Consider the following 13,797-nt stretch of genomic DNA (forward strand, 5'->3'; position numbering starts at 1 on the left):
CAAAGTATAGTACAACAACCATTGATAATAAACTACCACTTTTGTCTGTATCTCACTATTATTTGTCTATTTGTTTTCCTGAGAAACTATCTTGTAGATAACAATATGTAAAACAACAATCATTGATAATTTCCTACCACTTTGCCTGTAATTCAGTAAGCCTTCCTATTACTATGTTATCCCTCTTTTATTATTTAAAGTTGTAAAAAAAGAGAAAGTATCTACAGCAGATAAAGCCAATGTGAGGACAGGATCTCAGATACAGAAGACAGGCTTGTGGTTAGTAATCATAAAAAGAAAGATTTCTTAAAAATAGCAAGGGACCATGAGAAATCAATCCAGCAGCTGCTATTTGAGGCAAAGAAGAATAATTTAAAATTGATTGGAGTCAATGAAAAAACATGACATAACACAAATGATATAAAAAAGCTATTACAGACATTATGGCAGAAAACTTCCCTGGTAGGGAAAAAGAATTTGACACACAGTAAGAGAGGCATATAGAACTCCAATTAGCCATGATTAAAAAGAAACCCTACAGCCAGGCATACCAAAGTCAACATTCAAGAAATTCAACACAAGAATAGAATCTTAAATGCTGTTAAGGAAAAGAAATAAATCATATATAAAAGGAAGCCCAGCAGAATCTCAGCTCGCTTCTCAGCACAAACCCTCAAGTCAAGGAGAGCTTGGAGTGAAGTATTTCAAGTTCTAAAGGAACATAACCTTCAACCCAGATTGATATACCCCACAAAACTCTTTCAAAACTGATGGAGAAATAAAAGACTTCCACGACAAAGAACATCTGGTGAAAATTATGACTACCACACCAGCACACCACGTTTTGAAAGACACTCTAGAGAGAGATAATGAGGACTATAACTACATGAACCTCAACAGAAGAAATACACCAGGAAAGGCAAACAATTAAACAGAAGGATGGGAAAAAGGGAGTGCCAACAACAGGAAAATAACATGCAAGGTTTAGTCAATATATATATTATAACCATCAATGTTAATAGTCTCAATTCACCAATCAAAGGACACAGATTTGCAAAGTGGATCAAGGAGCAAGATCCAACAATATGCTGCAAACAAGAAACACATTTAATTCATAAAGAAATTCATAGACTGAAAGTAAAGATGAAAAAATACTATGTGACAGGAACCCAGAAAAAAGAGAGGTATCTATTCTATTTGCAGACAAGGTGAATTTCTTTTTTTTTTTTCTTTTTTTTTTTCTTTTTTTGAGTCAGGGTCTCATTATTCAGTTGAGGGTGGCTTTGTGCTTACTTTGTTGCCCAGGTTGGTCTTGAACTCACAACTATCCTGCTGTTTCAGCCTCCCATGTGCTGGGATTACAAGCATCTGCCACTATACCCAGCTCAGACAAAGTGAATTTCGAACTGAGACTGATTAAGAGAGACAAAGAAGGTCACTTCATCCTTGTAAAGGGAGCAATCCAAGAAGAACAGCTAATAATCATAAATATGTATGCAACAAATACCAATGCACCCAACTATATAAAACAAATATTAGCGGGCATGAAAAATCAAATAAGCACTTATACAATTGTATGGGGGATCTCAATACCCCACTGTCACAAAAAGACAGATCAACTAGACAAAAGAATCAACAATGAAATATTAGAACTGAACCAAACTTTTCAACAAATGGATTTAGTAAATATCTAGGGAGTGTTACACCCCACAACATCAGAATACACATTCTTTTCAGGTGAACACTAGATTTTCTCCAAAATAGACTGCATACTAGCTCATAGAACACACTTAAGTAAATGCAAATGAACTGAAATTATCCCATGCATATTGTCAAACCATACTGCCATGAAATTGGAAATCAATGGCAAAAGAAACCACAAGAACTTTATAAACATGTGGAAATATAATATTACCCTCCCGAACAACCTATGAGTCTCAGATGAAATTAAAGAAGAAATTAGACAGTTTCTACAATTACATGATAATAATAACACAACATACCAGAACTTATGGCACACAATGAAAGCAGCCCTAAGACAGAAATTTAAAGCAATGAATGCCCATATCAGGAAAACAGAGCAAGCACAAATAAATAATTTGATGGTGAACCTCACCCTTTTAGAAAAAGTGCAGACTAAGCCAAAAGTTCATACAAGAGAAGAAATTATACAGATCAGAGCAAAATCAATGCATTGGAGACTAAAAAGTCTCCAATGTAAAAAGAACCATTGAATGGAAGAGTTGATTCTTTGAAAGATTAAAAAAATCAACAAACTCTTAGCCAACCTTGTCAAAAAAAGGAAAGAAAAGGCTAAAATCCATGCAATTAAGAATGAAAAAGGTGAAATCACAATGTATTCTGCAAGTTCAGAAACTTAAGTGAACCTTCCCACCCCAAGATCTAGGCCAGAGGTTGTGTTTCAGAGCCTTTTCCTTCTTGTTCTTCTGACTCAGCCAGGGGACTTTCCTGCATGGCCAGGCTGAGATGCAGTTTCCCAGCAGGACTGGTGCAAGGGAGTAGGAGGGATCAACACAACCAACCTGCAGAAATGCAGATCATCTATACCTACTTTGAAAACTTGTATACCTACTTTGAATACTTGTTAAATGGAAAATGCAGAAGAAATGGACAGATTCTTAGATACCTATGAATTACCAAAGCTGAGTCAAGAAGATATAAAAATCCTAAATAAACCAATATCAATCAATGAAATCAAAGATGTAATTAAAAACTTACGAATGAAGAAAAGCTTAGGCACTGGTGGATTCATGGCTGAATTCTACAAGAAATTTACAGAAGACCTAACACTACTACTTCTCATATTCTTTAATTAAATTAAAAGGGAAACAATACTCTCAAATTCATTCCTGGAAGCAAGAATTACTCTGATTCCAAAACAGGAGAAGGACCCAACTAAGAAAGAGAACTACAGACCAATCTCCCTAATGAACACAAATGCAAAAAAATCCTCAGTAAGATACCGGCAAAACAGAATGCAGCAAATCATCAAGAAGACTATGCACCATGACCAAGTGGGATTCATCCAGGAATGAAGGTATGGTTCAATATATGTAAATCAATAAATGTAATATACCATATTAACAGAGGCAAGGACAAAAATCATATGATTATCTCAATAGATGAAGAAAAAGTTTTTGGCAAAGTCCAGCACCCATTCATGACTTTTAAAAACCTACAGAAAATCAGAATAAATGGTCTTTGTCTCACTCTGATAAAAGCCATCTCTGACAAACAGCCAACATCATAATAAATGGACAAAAACTGAAAGCTTTCACTCTAAATTCAGGAACAAGACAAAGATGTCCACTGTCTTCACTCTTATTCAACACAGTTCTGGAAACATTAGCCAGAGCAATTAGACAAGAGAAAGAAATGAAAGGAATAACAATAGGAAAGGAAGAAGTTAAATTATCATTATTTCAGATGACATGATATTCTACATAGAGGACCCCAAAAACTGCACTACAAAACTGCTAGATTTAACAAACTCTTCAACAACATACCTGGATTGTCTTGGTTACTTTTCGCCCATTGCTGAGACAAAATACCTGACGTCCAAAATTAAGGAAGGAAAGGTTTATTTAGCTCAGTTTATGGAAGTTTCAGTCCATACTTGGCTGGTTCCAATGCAGAGTAACACATGGCAGAGGGCAACAGTTCATGGTGGTGGAAGATAGCAAAAGCAACAAGAGCACAAGGAAGGAGCAATGCAAGCAGCCCCTTTCCCTCCCTTACATTGCATTCAAACTCTCTGCCCCAGGGCGGGTGTAGCTCTCGCACCCATAATCTCAGCATTGGACCATGAATCAATCATAAACTCTAGAAGCCCACCCCATGACTGCATAAAGTTTTGAGGGGGTCATCCAGACACAAAACATAACATGGATACGAAGTCAACACTCAAAAATCAATAGCCTTCTTGTACATGAATAACAAACTTACTGAGAGAGAAAGTAGAGAAACAACACCTTTCATAATAACACACACAAAAAAATGAAATACCTAGGAATCAACCTAATGAAATTTGAAAAAGACCTTTACATTTAAATATAGAGTACTTTGAAAAAGGAGATTGTAGTGGCTATCAGAAAATGGAACGATATCTCTTGCTCCTTCATAGGAAGAATCAATATTGTGGAAATGGCCACACTTCCCAAACTTTTATACAGATATAATGCAATTCCAATCAAAATTCCAATAACATATTTCACAGAATTAGAGAAAACATTCCAAAAATTCATTTGGAACCAGAAGAAGCCTAGAACAGCAAAGAAAATTCTGTGCAACAAAGTCAAGGCAAGGGGCATCACAATCCCTGACTTCAAATTATACTGTAAAGCTACTGTGATAAAAACAACAAGATAATGGAAAAAAAAAAGATGCAAGATTCAGTGAAACAGATTAGAAGATGCAAAAACAATTCCAGGCATACTCAGCCACCTTATCTTTGACAAAGGTGTCAAACACATTCACTGGAAGAAAGATAGCCCCTTGAATAAATGGTGCTGAAAAAACTGGCTCTGCACATGCCAAAGATTAAAATAGGACCCATTTCTTTCACCATGCTCTAAACTAAATTTGCAACGGGTCAGAGATCTACATATTAAAACAGAACCATTAGTATGTTTCTTCTGCTGGAAGGTAGAATAGGTAAACTCTTGAAGATATTGGTATAGGCAAATACTTTATGAATAAATCCTGAATTACTCAGGAACTATCACAAAGAATCAACAACTGGGATCTCATCTTATTAAAAAGCTTTTGCACAGCAAGAGAAACCCCTAACAAGTGAAGAGACAACCCACTATGTAGGAAAAAATGTTTGCCACCTGTTCCTCAGACAAAGGTTTACTATTAAGGACATAAAAGGAACTCATAAAAATCAGACCTCCCAAAATTAAAGACTTAATCCAAAAATGGGCATTGAGGTGAACACACACTTCTCAGAGGAAGAAATACAAATAGCAAATAAATATATGAAAAAATGCTCAACATCACTGGTCATTCATGAGATGCAAATCAAAACAACACTCAGAGTCCATCTCACCCTAGAAAGAGTGGCTATTATCAAGAAAGCAACCAGTACCAAATGCTGGAGGGCCTGTGGTGAGCAAGGAACACTTCTCCACTGTTAGTGGCAATGTAGACTGGTGCAACAACTGTGGAAATCAGTGTGGAGATTCTGCAAAAAACTAGGATTGGAATTCCCATTTGACCCAGCTATTCTTTTTTCTGAGTATCTTAAAGAATTATAAACATAACACCACAGCCATATACGTCCACCCATGTTTATAGCAGTGTAGCTTGTAATAGCTAGATCATGTAAAGATTCCAAATGCCCATTGACCAAGGAATGAATTAAGAAGATGTGGTCTTTCATACAATGGAGTACTATATTGCCATAGAGAAGGATAAACTGGACACTTATAGGTAAATGGTTGCAATTTGAGACTATACTCCTAAGTGAAATAAACTAAATGCACATTGTATTTTCTCCCTAGTGTGAGGAGTTGAAAGAGTAAATAAGATTCAAAATGTACAAGATATATTGTAAAATGGGAAGAAACTTCAAAGGAAAGAGCCTGGGATGGGGGAATGGAGGAAAAAAAGGAAAGAAAAGATATATGTATATGTACATACCCCTGCAGTAGGTGAAAAGCCATGATGTGGTGGCACTACATTTGTTTTATTATGTATATATATTTTAAAGCTTTATAAACCCTTCCCACACTCTTATAAACCTTTCCCATTCTCTTATTAACCTTTTCCACACTCTTATAAACACTCCATATGCTCTTAAACACTTTCTACACTCTTAAACCTACATAATTTAAACAACATGTAAAATTCTATATGGGTAAAGTTCAGCAAAATCCCACGATATAGGAAAAACTCTGTGATACAGAATTAGAAATATTTTTTTAAAAAAAACCCACAATACCATGAAGCTGCAATAAGTGAACTGCAATATAGCGAGGGACGACTGTAGTTATACTAATTTCTTGTAGTTCATTGAAAAGAAATGTTTGTGCTAATATTGTTTGAACAATTAAATTCTGGTATCTTGTACTCTGAGTGACTAGTTTAAAAAATAACAATATGCAATGTATTAAGCATAGTTACCCTCCTATTATCTTGTTTTGAAATTTTGAGGTGTCTTTCTCTTTAAAATTAAAAAAAAAAGTATACTTAATAGGAGAACATGGAGAGACACAAAACTTTCCAACCAGTATAGACTAAAGCACATGAAAGTTAATCAATCAAGTAAGAGATTGAGGAGGAGAAAGAAACAAGAAGAAATGGTGAAAGGAAAATCCAACATATGAAGGTCAGAATGATCTTATAGTAATTAGATAAATATTAGCTAATCTAAAGTTCACAGAGAAAAATTAACAGGAATCATCATATTTAATTGTCATAGAACATTAATTTACCATAAATATATTGCTGACATCCATTGGTATGGATCTGACAACCAAGCTTTAAATTCTATCAAGCAAGCACTATTAAAATGGCAAGGAGAAACTGTCATTGAAAAGTCATTTAAGAAATTTTAAGCAACATTTCTTAGCAAGTGATGGACAAAATAAAAGAAAACTTAAAAATATATTCAGGGTAAGAATAACAAAATTAGCTAGCTCGATTTGAAATTATTTTCATGTACTCATGACACATAAACTTCTTACAAACACTTGACCACACCAAAGGGATTCTCCAGCCATTCCGACACCTACATACTTCTTGCACAATTAGCTCGGTAAATTTAGAACACAGCCACAAACACTGACCAACCCTTCCCATGACTCCCTTCCCACTCATCCCCAGACATCTGCAAACATAAAAATATACTTTGAAAAAAATTATACGAGAGAAAGAGGAAATCAGAATTTTAAAAACTGCAGGTTGCTTAAAATTAAAATACCAAAATGCAGATGCACAAAATGAAAATATCATATTATAGGAAATACAGATATAAAAGTCAGTTAAATTTTTAGTTCAAGGACCTGGAAAAATAATGAAGTAAATCTAAAGGAAAAGATGATTATAATAAACTAAGTACAACAAACAATAAATTATGTTAATTGTAATGATAATTATAAATACTATAAATATTCATAATAATGAACAATTTTAAAATAATAAATAACAAACTTTTTAAAAGTTTAGTAAACATCACAACAAAAATTAGGTTTGGAACATAATATTAAAGTATAAACCTTTGGTAGCTGTAGTCAGCCAAGAGCAAATGAAAAAGAGACCATCATAAAAGAAATAGAAAAATAGGGAATATAAATAAAACTTTAAAAATTATAAGATCACAACAGCATAAAAAAATTTTAAGGTAATAAAATGTAAATGCCCATTAAGTGTACAATTTTAGTGGAAATATAAAATTACAATTTTGTCCTGAATATAATTAGAAAACAAACAGAGCAGTAAGACAACAGAAACAAATGAAAATGATAGTTCAAATATATTTTGCTTACCTACTCAAGGAAAGGATATATGATTCGATGGTTTTATGGGTACTTTTAGAGAAGAAATGCACACCATTTGAAGTTACTAAAAAGAAGAGATTCTCACCAACACATAAGGTCAATCCCTTAAAAATTTTTATATCAAACCAGAGTGGGCCGTTAAAGATAAAAAATTAAATGCCAATGTTATCTATAGACAAAAGCAAATATTCTACATAAAATCTTCACAAAAAGAGCCCATAATTAAAACATTCTGCGGATATTTTATATTTTTGCAGGTTGTGTTTAGGCTAAAAATGCAAGGATGATTCACTATTTAAAAATGTAGCACCATAATTTCTTACATAAAAATTAAGGTTAGAATCCATATGTTTATCTCTTTAGAATTTTTAAAGTGCATTCTCTAACTCTAAACTCTAGTGTACTTAAAGCAAAGAAAGGGTCTCACTTGATTCCCAGTTGATACTATAAAACATTACATAGGCTTTAATCTCCTGGTGGGCATGAAAGAATAAGAAAATCCACAGAAGAGAAAGCTCTGGAAAGCTCAACTCTCACCCTTATATGGAGCACTGATGCTCCTTACAACCTCTAGACACCAACAGTGTTTACTGCTCACCTCATAGTAAGTAGTACACAAATATAAAGATAATATAATCAGCATAATATGTAGCCACAGCCTTTAATGCCCCACAGCAGTGCTGATGCAGGGCAGGAGTAGCATGGGGGAGAATCAGCACACAGTCAAGGCTAACCATGAGTTCCACAGGATGAACTTGCACCAGTACAATTGTTCCAAACTTTGTGGATGAAAAAAATGTGCACTAAAAAATGAGTCTAAGGAGAAATTTACATAAGAAACAACTAAACCAATACACCCCACTTTTCCCCCTGAAGATTCCCTGGCCCCAAATCAGAATGAAATTTCTGAAGTTTTTTACAAAAAAGTACTGGACACTTTACAAAGTGTCCAGTACTGTGTTGGTTTGGGGCTTATTTTTGCAAGAGAAAACAATACAGGACATATATTTTATAAGATTATTTATAATAGTCACCCAAAGAATGGTATACAAAAGAGTAGAGGATATCTGTCCACACACTATAGACCAAGGAATCTAGCCAAAGGCCTGGATCCCACGATAATGTCCTGCATGAGTCCATGTGAATATCTACAGCCCATAACAATGCCTCGCACGAATCCACTTAGAGGGCCAGAGCCCATAACAATATCTCATGCAGTCCTGTTTCAAGGATCTGCACTGCAAAGGCCCAAAGATCAGTGGTGGAATCTAAGAAGTCTGTGCCAGCAGAATGAAGGATCTGTGCTAGCAGGCTGAGGGATCCACACTGGAGCCAGGAAGCAACACGCAAAATAAGAACCAGAGTTCCCCTGTAAAGTACCAAAGCCATTCTCAGCAACAGTGAAGTACCGAACTCCTCCAATGAAGACAGCTGAGTTCCCATCAGGGAAGCCAACGCATCAAGCTTCTCCAGGAGATCGGCAGTGCACCATCTTCCCCTTTGGAGCCAGGAAGAGATGCTCAAAGTGAGGACCAGAGCTCCCCTAAAGTGAATCAAAGCCATTCTCAATGCCAACGAGGTCCTGAGCTCCTCAAAGGATGAAAACAGCCAAGTTCATCAGGAAAGCTAGCATGACGAGCTCCTCCAACAGAACCAACAGCTCCTTACAGCTTCTATCAGCTTCCAACAGCCTTTCTCAGCTCCCAACAGCCTTTCTTCTTCTTCTCCACTTCTGCCTCTTATGCTGCTGGCAACAGTCCCCAGGTGGCCTCCCACACCCAACACCATGCTTACTCAATTCAGCTGGAGGTTATAAGTTAACCACCAGTTTTCAATCCACTACAAATACTAACCTTTTGTATATATATATATATATTGCACTCTTTTAGCAGAAAATACCAAACTCTCAGGACTTTTTATCCAGTTTCATGGGAATCTTAACTGTCAGTCTGAAAGGAGCTTCCCCTGCAGTGACTTACCAAGAGTAGGCTACAGAGGAGGCTCCCTGTGTTGTGGAGAATCACAGCATTCCTGAAAGGGCTTTGGAAGAATTAACTCATGAAGTGAAGCTGTTGCAACTTTGATGCATGCAAACCCTGTCTTTACCAGGGACCTATAAAGAGCATCTTTGGCCTCCTTGTCCCCTTGACTGTACACAACACAGTTTGGCAGACAGATAATGACCATGTAGACCATGGAAATAGTCTGTATAGGGTTTAGCCTTGAGCTAGAGGATAAAGGCACAGCCATATTGGATGATGACCACTGTGAGGAGGGAGGCACAGGTGGCAAAGACTTCCCCTACCTTCTACTGAAGTAACCTTAATGTTGGTGGAGGTGATAAGGACATAGGAGATAAAAACTAGGTCCATGACTAGAATAATGACAAAGGCACTGATATAATCTCCTTGACAGTTACATCTGTACACAGTGCTTCAGCAGGATTCTCAGGTCACAGAAGTGGTGAGAAAATCTGTTAAACAAAGATGTTACCTGGAAAATTGCCATGACAGAGTGATTCCCAGGAACACAGATGTCATCTGAATAGAGGCCCTCTTAGCCACAGAAGGGGCACAGATGGCCATATAGTAGTCACCCTGCACAGCTATAAGGAAGAAAGAGTTGCACACCACACAGGGGAGACTGAAGAACTGAGTGGCTCCATCCTGAAAAGCAATGGACTTATGAAGACTTAGAAGCCCAGAAATAATGTAGAGAGTGATGGCCACACTGTAGCAGGGATCAAGGTGATTCCTACAAGGGCATATGGCTGTAAGAGCCTAGCCTTCTGCCTCTCAATCTTGAGCCCTTGTTCCAGCATGTACACCCACCAGCACTACTGACCACGATATAGTGCAGTTCTGATGACCCCACCAGAACTGAGCCAGAGCCATAATCTTGAATTTCCAAAATGCAAGCTCAGTGGTTCCCTTTATAGATTTAGCTACCTCAGATCTTCTGTAATAGTGACAGAAAGCTGACTAATACACAACTTCTGTCTCAAAGAGAAAATAGAGTAGGGCACAGTGATTAAAAGCGTGGATTTTGCAACCACACTGCCCCAAATTGAATCTTGTTTCCTCCAGTTCCTAATTGTTAATTAAATTACCAAGAGTGGTCTACAGACAAGGCTCCCTGTGTTGTGGATAATCACAGAGTTTTGTTTTTTTCTTTTAAATGGAAGGGCTGGGGATTTAGCTCAGTGGCACAGCACCTGCCTGGCAAGCGCAAGGTAGTGAGTTTGATTCCTGGTACCAGAGGGGGAAAAAAAATAGGTTTAATGATAGAATTTTTTTTCAGAGTTCTGAGGATTCCATTAATTGATATATCAAAGTGGCTAGAAAATTGTCAGCAAAACATCCAGGGAATGTTACAGAGCAAATTCTAAATATATATATTTTGAGGCATCCCACCAACAGAGATATTAAGAAGGGAAGTTCAACCAGGAAGACTTCCAACCGCCACTGCTAAAAGAGAATTGGAGATGTTAAAGATAAAGGGAAACGACTGTAAGTAGCCTGTGTAAATACAACTTTATTGTCTATTCAAAAGTTCGGCATTTAACTTCTGCTTTTCTCTGTGAGATTAGCAATAAAATTTAAAACATCTTTTTTAAAAAGTACTTTTCTTGGTAAAATTTAGATGTACATAATGATCACATTCACCATAAGACATTTGTATCTGTACATGATATAACTTGATTCCTTTTTCCCCCTTCCCCTCCCCTCCCTTGAACCCCTCTTCCTCTCTATATTTACAAAAGCTGTGTTTCCATTTGATCCCTCTTTTCTCATTTTTTTTTCCTTTTTCCTTCCTTCCTTTCCCCTGCTCCCTTCCCTAGCTCATCTTTCCTTTTGAACAATTGCAATCTATCTCAGAATTTCTATTATACATTTTTGTTCTTATTAACACTTTCAGTATGTCACACCAGAGAGACAATGTGATAATTTACACATGTGTGTCTGATTTATTTCACATCAGAATATGTTATTAAGGTACACCCATTTATCTAGAAATGCCTCAACTTTATCCTTCTTTATGGCTAAGTAGTACTGCATTAAATAAAAAAGCACTGTGTAAAAAAAAGATATCTTCATTAACCATTCATCTGTTGATGGGCATTTGAGTAGTTGTCAAGATTCAGCAATTACAAACTCTGCTGTTATAAACATGGATGTGCATATATTGCTGTGGTATAATATTTTTAATTCTTTTGAGAAGATACCAATAAAGGGAAAATTTGGTTCAAATGGGACTTCTAGTCCTAGTTTTTATAAGACTCTCCGCATTGTTTTCAGTAGTGGTTGCACCGGTCTACACACCCATCAACAGTGGAGAAGTGTTCTTTTTTCCCCAGAGCCCTGCCAGCATTTGTTATACGTTTGTTTGTTGATAATAGCCATCCTTTCTGGAGTGAGATGGAATCTCAGCTTTGTTTTAAAAGGATATCAGAAAATGGAATGACATCTTTTCCTCTTGGTTAGAAAGAACCTACATAGTGAAAATGACCATACTCCCAAATTGTTGTACAGATTTAATGCAATCCCAAGCAAAATATCATTGTTATACCTTACAGAACTAGAGAAAACATTCCTAAAACTTATTTTGAGCCAGAAGAGACCTAGAATAGCAAAAACAATTCTAGGAAACAAAGGCAAGTCAGGGGGCATCACAATCCCAGACCTGAAATTATACTGCAAAGCTCCTGTGATAAAATCTGCTAGGTATTGGGAAAAAAAAAAAAAAAAAAACAGGACAAGTGGAGCATAATAGAAGATGCAGACACAACCCCAAACACACTCAGCCACCTTATCTTTGATGAAAGGGCCAAACACCATCACTGGAAGAAAGATAGCCTCTTTAATAAGTGCTGCTGGGAAAATTGCCTTTTCCACAGGCTGAAGACTAAAATTAGACCCATATCTATTGCTTTGCACTAAACTAAAATCAAAATGAATAAAAGTTCTAAATTTTAAAATAGAAGCACTAAATCTGGTGGAAGAGAGAAGAAAGGGGACTCTTGAAGACTTCATGAACAAAACCCCAATCGCATGGAAAATATTACAAAGAAATAATAACTGAGATCTCATCCTATTAAAAAGCTTTTGGACAGCAAAATAAACCACTGAGTGAAGAGACAACCCACATAATGGGAAAAAAATATAGCCAATTGTTCCTCAGAAAAAGGGCTAATATCTAGACTATATAAAGAACTCAAGAAACCATACCCCCCAAACATAAAGCCCCAGTCTAAAAATGGGCACCTGAAATGAAGACACACTGCTCAGATGAAGAACTACAAACAAGTAATAAATGTATGAAAAATGTTCAACATCACTGCCCATTTGAGAGATGCAAATTAAAATTGATCTTAAGGAGAGAGTAATCCCAGGGAAGTGCATCAACTCATTCATCCATTGATCGAATGTTTTTCCCCTTGCTATATGTTATGGTCTATAGATTCAATTGCTAGTTCATACTAATTGTTCAATAAATATTTGTTAAATGAATATGAATCAAAAGAGTCCTGATATCAGATAAATCACCATGTTAATAAGAAAGAAAAATAAACAGAAATTTAAAAACAGAGTAAAGGACTCTGTGGTGGAGATTAGCATATGATGCTATGAAAGGATAAAGGAGGGGTTAACTCAGTTTTAGAGTCAGAGAACACTACCCAAGAGTCATTATCTGAGACAGTAAGAGACAGTAAATGATAAGTATGCCTCTGGGGTCATCAAGTTAGAGGAAGCATAATTTATAAGAGCCAGAGGTAGCACCAAGTCAGTCATTGCAGTAGTTAAATATGGAGGCCCTGGAGCCAGAGGACTCATGATTAATTTTACTTCACCTTGAGCAAAGGCTGCACCCCTCTGTTACACCATTTCCTCCTCTATACAAAGGAGAGCATTAGCATTTACCTCATAAAAATATTTGAGGCTCAAAATATACAAATCATTGAGCTAACTGACACAATACCATCTCAAAAAAATGTTGGCCATAGTCATTGTTGTGAGTAGGGAAGATCATGTTCCATTTAGGAAATAAAGAGGGGTTCTAAAGGTCTAGGGCTATGAGCTTGTAACAACTTTAAAGAGGACATACCTTTGGGATCTATTGTAAAGAAGAAACAGAAACCCCATTGTGACCCTGGGGTTGGAAAGTACCTTGATATGTGGGATTTTCCAAAATACAAACTTTGAATTTTACTGAATTGAATGTCCTCATGTACTTCCTAGTATTGTGTGGGTTGATTTCAATGAGCCTCCCTGAG

Source organism: Chinchilla lanigera, unplaced genomic scaffold (genome assembly GCF_000276665.1).
Source record: "Chinchilla lanigera isolate Chin_1 unplaced genomic scaffold, ChiLan1.0 scaffold00067, whole genome shotgun sequence".
NCBI lineage: Eukaryota > Metazoa > Chordata > Mammalia > Rodentia > Chinchillidae > Chinchilla > Chinchilla lanigera.